We start from the raw sequence: 9,961 nt of genomic DNA, 5'->3' as shown, positions 1-9,961 counted from the left end.
ACTCACTAGGGGGGACCAGAAGGGTTTGGGGGAGACGCTGTTTCCCCTAGCGCCCGCTGGCATAACAAGGAGTAATGGGCACAAGTTGATGGAGAGGAGGTATAGATTGGACATCCGCAAAAACTACTTCACGGTTAGGGCGGCTAGGAGCTGGAACCAACTTCCAATGGAAGTGGTGCTGGCCCCTACCCTGGGGGTCTTTAAGAAGAGGCTGGATGCCTACCTGGCTGGACTCATTTGAGTCCCGTTTCTCTTTTTGGGGTTTTTTGTTGTTCTTCCGCCCTAGCGGGGGGTCGGGCTAGAAGATCTACTAGGTCCCTTCCGACCCTTAATCTATGAATCTATGAATCTATGAATCCCTGTAGGAAGGCCATGTTATACATTACAAAGTCTATTCCATGGATTCTGTGCTAGGTGGAGAGAGAAAAAATTATTTTGGGGGTCTAAGCACATGCACGCATGCTCAGACCCCCCCCCCAATGGGGTGTGGGACAGAGTCGCGAGTGGCTTGTCCAGGGGTTTGCCCGGCACAGGGAGGGGGTAGTGGTTCCTGTCACTGTGTGCACTCCAGGAGGGCATGGGGGACATGTGCCCCTGGATCTGCACAGGGAGAGGCAGGCTGCTAGTGCGGGCTGGGGCTGGAGCTGTGCCAGGTTCTTCTTGGCAGGGGGGGTTGGGCCATGCTGCACATGCGGTGGTGGTGGTGGTGCTGGGAGGGGGAGTTGGGGGTGCTACAGCAAATTTTGGGGTGGCTGCAGTCCCCCCCCATACTCCCTATGAGCACCACCACTGCCTGCCCTGAATGCAGCACAGCCCAACCCCCCTGCCAGGAAGAGTCTGGCACAGCCCTGGCCCCAGCCGGCAGCAGCAGCCCACCTTCCCCTGCGCAGATCTGGGGGCACATGGCCCCCATGCCCTCCCAGGTGCACGTAGCAGCAGGAGCTGCGCCCCCACCCCCATACTCCCCTGGACAATCCTCTCGAGGTCCATACCATGCCTCCCCTGTCCCATCTATGCAGCACCTGCCCCAGCCCCACTTCCACTCCCTCCCCACCCCTGTTGCAACTGCTGGAAGTCCACAAACAGGCTGCCTTGCGGCCCTACCACTGCCCCTCATTTGGGGGTGCTAAGCCCCATTAACCCCTCCCTTCTATTGCCTATGCTTGTAGTCCCTATGCAGACTGACTGGAAGTATTTCTTGGTCTCTGCCCAACGTATCTTCAAAGCACCAAATCTAGCAACTCAGCCTGGGTGCTGCTGTTTAGATTTTGGCCTATAGGAATATTCAGTAAATGTCTACTAAAACAACTGTATTATTAATTAAAGCATCATTAATTTGTGCAAATCTGACTCTTTTTCACACAGAAATATCTGTGATTTAAACAATGAAAAGGTCCTATTTTTGTCTGTGATGCTAGATGCAGTATATTATTATATTTTTTTAAAAGGGTCATTTTACATATGTAAGTTTCTCAGCTTGGTATCTCTATTAAAAATGCAATGTATAGGGGCTGGTAAGGCCAGCTCTCAAAAAACTAAAAACATTATGGACCTGATAGTAATCTACCATTTAGATCAAGGTGGAAAACAGTGTCAGTACCCAATACACTCAAACTGTATCAATGAGACTTGAATTTAAATGTTGCAACATTATCCAGTGCATTATGTTTATCTAAAGCCATCAAGAGCAATCAATATGGAATGCTTTTATCATAATAATCAAATTCCATAAGAATACAGCTCCCAGCTAACTTCTCTGTAATTTTCCAGCTAACACATGCTGTTGTAACGTATACCATAAATTTTTTTTTGCTTCTTTTCAAATGTATTTGTTCAGCAATCACAAAGCAGTCCCAATCTTGACTGGAGGCTCAGACCCTACCAAAAGACAAATAATAATAATGCCAATTTGCTAAAGGAGGAATTTCTCTCAGTATATCTTACATTTCAGTAAAACTGGTAGTTCAGTAGATAAGATATATTCATAATCACCAGATATATACATAATCACACTACTTATGCCCCTTTAGGAATTGTAGAAGGGGTACATTAGTGGTCTAACAAATTCAGCTTTTCTCCTTACACTAGATCAACGGTGGCAAAGCTGTGGCATAAGTAGCATAGGCAGCCTCTGTATATGGCATACATCAGATTGAAGAGAGGACAAGAAGCATAGTGGAAGATAGGATGAAGAGCAGAAAGCAAGCAGAGCATCAGATCAGGCAGGGAGAACAGTACAGACAGCAGAAAGCAGAGTATCACATTGGGCTTTCCACTCCCTGTCCTGTGTTCCCTGCTCAGCAGCAGATCAGGTAAGGGAAAAAGATCAGCTAGGCACTCAGGGAGGGTCCGAGACTAATTTGTGGCATAACTGCCAGAAACATTGGCCCCCGCTGCACTATTCTACCTATGCCTGTTTATGAACTGCAGAAAGAGTACAGTGGTAATGTATGAGAGTCAACCATTTTCCTTTAAGTAATGTTTTTTTTCCCCGTTAAAGGCTCAATCCAACTCTCCCTGACTTCCCGAATTCCCAGCATTATATCAGTTATAACTGCATTAGCCCAGAACAATACAGTTACCTATGATCAAATACATATAAACTCTTAGAATTCAATACTGTAAAGGTACATGCAAATAGTTTTGTGCCCATAAATAGCCCTACTAATTTAAACTGAAGATAAGTAAATTGGTAAGTATCTTGAGGATCAGGGTCTTAGACAAAGCATATAGCACTGAAATGTAACAGGTTTTGTCATCACCTGTTTTGTAAATATTGTTACCATCACGGAATATGGATTATAACTTCTAATTATATACTATTTGAGACAATAGATTCATGTAACCTTTTTAGAAAAAAATTATAAATAGGTCACAACAGGCCATGGACTATTTTAGGGGCCCAATCTTATGGGGTTCCCAGAGACTCCTCTAAGATTACTAAAGATTAAAGAAAACCACTCCACCCAATGGGACCCAGTGCTCAGTCTAGAAGATCCCATTAAGCACTTCTGTAATGCTTAATTTCAGTTCTCAAACTGTGGATTTGTGTCTCCGGAGATATCTTTGTTAAAAGCAATATATGGAGATGAGAGAACAGACCTGATTACCTGCCCATCAGCCCTACTGTCTCTCTGCAAGTTTCTATTCACAGCATCAAGTCCTTACCTCTCTCTAAAAGTGCAGTTTCAAGAAGTTAAATTAACAGAGGATATCAAACAACAAGAATGCACTTTCTGTAGAAAACAGTGTTTAAATGGAGGCTTCCTGGCCAGTGATTTAAATCAAATCCACCCTGCTGCCATAGCAAAGGCTCCTGGCAGGGAGGGATTCTGGTACTCCCTCACAGTTGATGTCCAGGGTAGGTGCCCAACTCTCCCTACCCTAGTTATGCTACTGTTTAAAAACCCACACTTCCCTGCCCATTGCACCCATGACAGCAAACTCTCTGACCTGTCCCAGCTGAGTTTCCCAAACCCTATTCACACAGAGATATACAAAGGTACTTAATCCAAAATTTTAATTTATATCCAAAAATCAAAATTAATGTTAACAAAAAAAGCTTTGAAAGTAGTTTGTCTAAAGATTCCTACCCTCTTCAATGACTCAATTTCACCCTTCATTGTTACAGTATAATTATTTCACTAGTTCTTTAGGCTACACAGGACTTAATTTCTAATATCAACAAACAATAAAAGTGTTCAATCTTGAGAATAAAACAGTAACTAGAACTCCAATGATCTACTTTTCTATAAAGTTGATGCTTCACAACTGAAACCACTGGATCATGTTTTGAAAACTGTTACCTATAATATGTTAGAGGCTGAAATCTGATGAGAGAGCCTGATCTTTCAGTAACCTTTGATAGGCCAAATATAACAATTGGAGCCATTTTCTATATTAATTATAAATAAATATGTCAAGTTTTAAGATTCTACCTCAACAGAAACCTACATATCAGGGGCGTCAAATATACAGCCCACGGAAACTTTCTATCCTGGCTATCAGAAGCTGGGGGACACAGAATGGCAGAATGCAGGGCCCTTTGGCCCTGCTGGCCATGGCTATCCATGACAAGCTTAGGTCATCATCGCAGCTGCTCCCAGACCTCTTGCCATCTCTGGACCTACTCTTGCGACTTCCAAACACATTGCCCCCAGATCTGTCACTGCACCAGTAGCTATAGCAGCTGCTCCTTTGCTGGATCCAGCTTACAAGGACCCCCCACAGTATGGACCCAGCCCATGGTCCCAGATAAGTGCAACACCCTTGCTATAAATGAACGTAGGCTGTAAGCCAGAAAACATATTTTATTAGATTCCAACATAAATCAGAATGGGTGTAGATACCTAGTTGTATATATGTACATTAAAGGAGACTATGTGGATGCTCAGATTCTTACAAAGGGAATTTAATTGGGGAAGTCAGCTACATCAAATCATACTAATATCTTTATTATTCCCTTTGACTACTATGTAGCTATTTTCCTTATTTGAAATTTCCAGTAAATTCTACAATGACACCCTTTACTTTTGTATTTAACTGTGTGAAGATGTGTTTTTCCTTAGCGATGAAAGATGAAGCCAGGAGAAATCATCCTAAACAGAGGTAAATATGTACTAGTTGAAAGCTATACCCAGAGAAAATGACTACTTTCAGGCTGCAGCTGGTTGTCTCTACAGATTTAAAGGATCAGTTGTCAGAAGCATACTCTAGGAAAAACTGAACACTTAGTCTAGGTTTGTCTATTAAAAGCAATGTGAGCCAGGCAGTGAGGAAGCAGGTAACTTATAGGGAAGGTTGATTAAAATCCAGTATTATGACTCTAGATTAGTCAGCAGTTTCTAAACTAGAATATTTGTTTCATATTAAATATTAGTTACATAGTTTGCCTGAGTTTTACCACCACATCATCAGAAAAGATGATATTCTGCAAGACTCTCACATTAATATACAATGTGTAAGAGATAAAGGACAAAGAGAGAGGTAGGGGGAGGGTACTTACCAGCCCCTCTCCAGTGGGGCAGGGCCCCCCCTAGCCCAAGAGCAGCTTCCCCGACAGCAAGCCCACTGCGCATGAGTGTAGTTTAAAAGGGCCTGCCAACAGCAAAAAAACCTTAGTTAGGCCCTGGGAGCGGCAAGAGACACGCAGGTGAAAGCCCGCTGCGCCCCCACTCCCCTGAAGGCCCCCCAGAAACCCCCCAGCAGCTGTGGAGCCCCCCACCAACCCCCAGCACAGCCGGAGGTAAGCAGGACCTGTGGTGGAAGGGGATTAACCCCTAGAGAGCAGGAGGAGGCGGCTGAGTGGAGCTGGGCTGGGTCTCGCCCCACCCAGGCCCCTACTTCGCCCAGCCACGCAACCAGAGTCGCGCAAACAGGCGCACTTGTCTGCCAGCGCGTGAGTTAGCATGGAGTTCGCACAGGAGGGTGCGTGGGAGGGCCCGAGGCCCTGCCTGCAAGCCCCCCAGGGTAGACAGTCCCAGCTGTAGCCAGCCTACCAGAGGCATGACACGGATGGGCATGTGCCACACCCCAAGGGTCCCCTCGGGGTCTGTGGCCCCCCCGGCACTTCAGAGACGGCCACCCAGATGGAGCCCATGGTTCTGAGCTCCATGGCCTGTCGCTTTTTCAGGCTCAGGGGCCCAGGAGTATGGCCACCTCCCCTTGTGGGGTCTGCTCCCTTTTGGGGTCTCTGGCGCGCCAGCTGGAGGAGCTCCAGGCCACAGTCCAGAGACTGCGTGCCATCAGGGACTGTGAGCAGGAGATAGACTCCTACTGCCAGGCCGTTCTCCCCCGGGAGATGGAGGGTGGACCACAGTCTCCTGCCAGGACAAAGGAGGACTCTGGGACCTCCCATTCTGTCCAGTCAGGGGCATGGACCAAGGTGGTCAAGGGCCCTAAGGCCTGCCGCACCAAGGCCCCTGCCCCGCCGGAGCTTAGGAACAGGTACGCACCTCATGCTACTCCAGCAGAGCCTGCTCCCACAGGCAACACAAGCTCAACTGCAGCTACACCCCCGCTCTCCCCAAGACCAAACGAAAGGTGTTTGTTGTGGGAGACTCCATCCTGAGGGGGACTGAGGGGTGATCTGCCGCTCCAACCCCTTACCCCGGGAAGTCTGCTGCTTCCTGGGGCCTGCATCCAAAACATTGCGGAAAGGATCCCTAAGCTCCTCCAGCCCACAGACCATTATCCCATGCCCCTTATCCATGTGGGCACCAATGACATGGCTTGGAGCACTCCCAGCTGGGTCATGAGGCGCTACAGCGATTTGGGAGCGGGGCTAAAGGGTTTGGGGGCACAGGTGGTGTTCTCTTCAATCCTCCCAGTCTCAGGGTACGGGCTGAGGAGGGAGAGGATGATCCACGTAGTCAACCAAAGACTGCGGCGCTGGTGTCATCAGGAAGGCTTTGGCTTCCATGACCACAGCCCGCTCTTTGGCGAGAGAGGCAGCGAGCTGCTGGGAAGAGATGGCCTCCACCTCTGTCCGCTGGGGAAGAGGCTCTTCTCAGCCAGACTGGCTGACCTGCTCCATTGAGCTTCATACTAAGCCCGCTGGGGGACGGGGGGACTACCGCCACTACTGGCCTGCTGAGCAACACTTGCAAAGCCAGCAGGCCAAGGCACTTACGGAATAAGCAAGAGAAGCTTGTCCTCCTGCTTAATGCAAAAAATTACGACGTCATAGGGATAACGAAGACCTGGTGGGACTCCACCCATGACTGGACCACAGGTATAGATGGCTATACCCTGTACAGGAGGGATTGTGTAGATAAAAGGGGCAAACCAGTTCCTCATTGCCAGCCTTGTAGATTTCAGTAGGTTTGCCATCTAGTCTGGTATATAGATACAGATATATATGTATGAGAGCACAGACTTTTGGGAACTCAGTTTCACTTCATCTGATGCCATAAAAGGACAGTATAGGGTAGCGTATATAGTAGAGTGAGTGATTTGAATACAAAGAGGAAGGAGAGGAAGCAGGGAGGGGAAAGGAAAAAGGCAAAGGTGGATGACAGTGCTAGGAAGCAAAGAACCCATAGGAACAAAACAAAAAGGTGTCACAAAGCTAATCTGGGTAACAGGATAAGAATCTGCAATCCCTGTTTAAATTATGCTTAACACAACCCAGTTTGTGAATAATTTCTTGTTTTGCAATTTCCCATTCAAACTGGCTTTTACAATTTTGCTACCTAAGAACAATCCTGAGGTTAGCAATGGAGTGTCCAGGGAGGTTAATGTGTTCTGATACAGACCTTTGTCTTTCTGCAACTGATGTCAGATCAGTGTTCATGCATTCTTACGTGTAGAGGTCTCTCTGTCCAACATAGACAGCAGACAGGAATTGTAAGCAGGTGACAGCATATATGACATTGGCAGAGTTGCAGGTAAATGAACCTTGGATATTCAACTCCTTGATATTCAGTCTGGTGATGATGTGGTTTGTGTTGATGGGGCAGCAGGGACACAGCAGGCATTTGGGTCCACTGCAAGGCCTGTGAGGATGGGAATTAGTTAATATATTGCTTAGGAGACATCATTTGAGATTGAGGTGCCATCTGTAAACCAGGAATGATTGACTACCTTGAGATAGCCATACTTTTCCAGGAGGGGTTGGAGATCATTAATGATGTGTCTAAGGTGTTCAGGTTGGGGGCTGTGGGCAACAACCAAAGGAACTCTCTTGTCCTTGTCCTTCGCCTGGGGTTGTACTGCAGCAAGTTGGAGTGAGGTCCAAGTCCTCACTGAGTAGCTACAGTTTTAGGATTATATTGTAAGTGTCAGAACCCTTGCTCCGGATTCTTAAAGTGTTCATCCTGATTGGTGGGATCAGAGTAGATACAGTTGTAACATAGAGCTTGGTTGTAGACAATGACTCTAGCGGCATGCTTAGGGTGAAACTGCTGGTGTGAAGAGAACTGTGGTGATCACTTGGCTTCCAAAACAATGTGGTGATGTGGCCATTGCAAACCTTCACTGTAGTGCTTAGGAAATGAAACTGCTGTGTGGAGTGTTCCAGCCTTAGTCTGCAGGAGGGGTGAAAGTCCTAGTGAAATTTCTCTAGAGATTCCTTTTCCTGTGTCCATAGATGGAAGATGTCACTAATGTACCTGTAGTATACCAGGGGGATAAGAGAGCTGCAGAAGAAACAGCCCTCAAAGTCTGTCATTAACATATTAGCCTATTAGGGGGCCACATGTGTACCCATGACAATGCCATTCATTTGTAGGTATAGGGAGCCCCCAAACTGAAGCAGTTTTGCCTAAGGACAAAGTGGGAGAATGTAATGTAAACAGAAGCAGTTCTCTCACTGGGGATAATTTATTTTTAATAGTGTATAATCAGTCTTCATAGGAGACATTCACATACAGAGATGTGACATCCATGGTAGCTAATCTGCAGGAGGATGCATCCCATAAAGGGATGGGCTAGTAAATTCACTTCCTTGTACCCCAAGGAGTTCAGGAGGTGTTCTGACTGAGGTCACTCATTCATTTTATAGGTCACCAACCCATTATTAGATACTAATGAGTTTGGGATATTTATAACCTGGATTTAAATCAGCAGTCTGGGGTAAAGACACCCATCCTCTTGCAAGTCTCCTAAGTCACTCAGTTACCAATAGGGGGATTATTTTCCTTACTCACTTTAAACAATAAAATGTTACACTCATGTTTTGCAGGTGTAAATGAAAAAGGTTCAAGTCAGTGAAGCAACAGGGCCTAAATGCTCTTTTGTTTGGTGAATCCACTATATATTTTAATGTTATTTCCAAGATACTTTGCTTCTGCTATGTAATCCATAGTTCTGAGATCAATTTTAACATTTATATTATAAAGTTTCTGGAGAGAGAGACAAAGAGATCTCTATCTATGTTACATTCTACATGCAGAGTATATTGTCGTATTTATAAGTGAATAAAACAAGCAATGAAGCAAGCAATGGAACCTCCTTAACTATGTTATTGTTAGGGCACCCATGACTGAATGGATGTCCATATCACACAAGCCATGTGAGGAACCAATGACTGCTGGACAGATCATTGTCTTGTCAGATCCATTACAAATATCTGACTCACTCCAAAATACTGCAGACAACCAACAGTAATGTGAAGGACTTGCGACACCAAGTTTCTTCAAGACCCTAATCTCTATAAGAATCTTCAACAGCGTCTTCACGAAGAGCTCTCTGCCTTGTCCACAAATTAATGCAACACTGAGGAAGGGGTTTAAAACCACCATCCATGTGGCCTGTGCTGAATTCAGTGGCTATACCACCCATCAATACCAACACTGGTTCAATGAGAGTGACATCAAGATCCAAGCCCTCCCCAACTGAAGGAAAAGGACTGCTTGGCAAGATGATACCTCATCTCAGCAGAAGAAGGACATGTATCAGAAGCTGAAGGAGGATCCAGGAAATCAGACATCAATGGTCGCAAATTAAAGCCAATGAGATCCAGCTCTATGCTGACAAACTTGATATGGATAGGGTTTTTTTTCCAGGCAATGAAAGCCATCTACTGCCCAACTTCCCACAGTCCTACTTTCCTGTGCTCACAGGATAGCTCAACACTCCTCAAAGACAATGAATCTATCCAAGCTAGATGGAAAGAATGTTGAGGCACTCCTTAACTGTGAGTCAACTATGGTGGATACCACCAAGCAAGTCCAACCCCCAACACCCTGAAAAGGGACCCCTTTCCAACCATCCTGTCCTAGACAAAGTCTGGAGTGCCATCAAGGAAACCAAGAACAAAGCTACCAAACTAGATGGCAAACCTACTGAAATCTACAAGGTTGGCAATGAGGAACTGGTTCTGAGACTCTGCAAATTTATTCTATGCATTTGGAATAACAGAGAGATCTGTGGGGACATAAGGAATGCCAGCAGTGTGACTATCTTCAAGAAGAGAGAGATAAGTCTGTGTTTGGGAACTATCGAGGTTTCACTCTCCTTT

Source organism: Gavialis gangeticus, unplaced genomic scaffold, assembly GCF_001723915.1.
Source record: "Gavialis gangeticus isolate Ggan-Ray unplaced genomic scaffold, GavGan_comp1, whole genome shotgun sequence".
In the NCBI taxonomy this organism is placed as follows: Eukaryota; Metazoa; Chordata; order Crocodylia; family Gavialidae; genus Gavialis; species Gavialis gangeticus.
The sequence above is the reverse complement of the archived record's forward strand: the minus strand, read 5'-3'. Positions refer to the sequence as shown.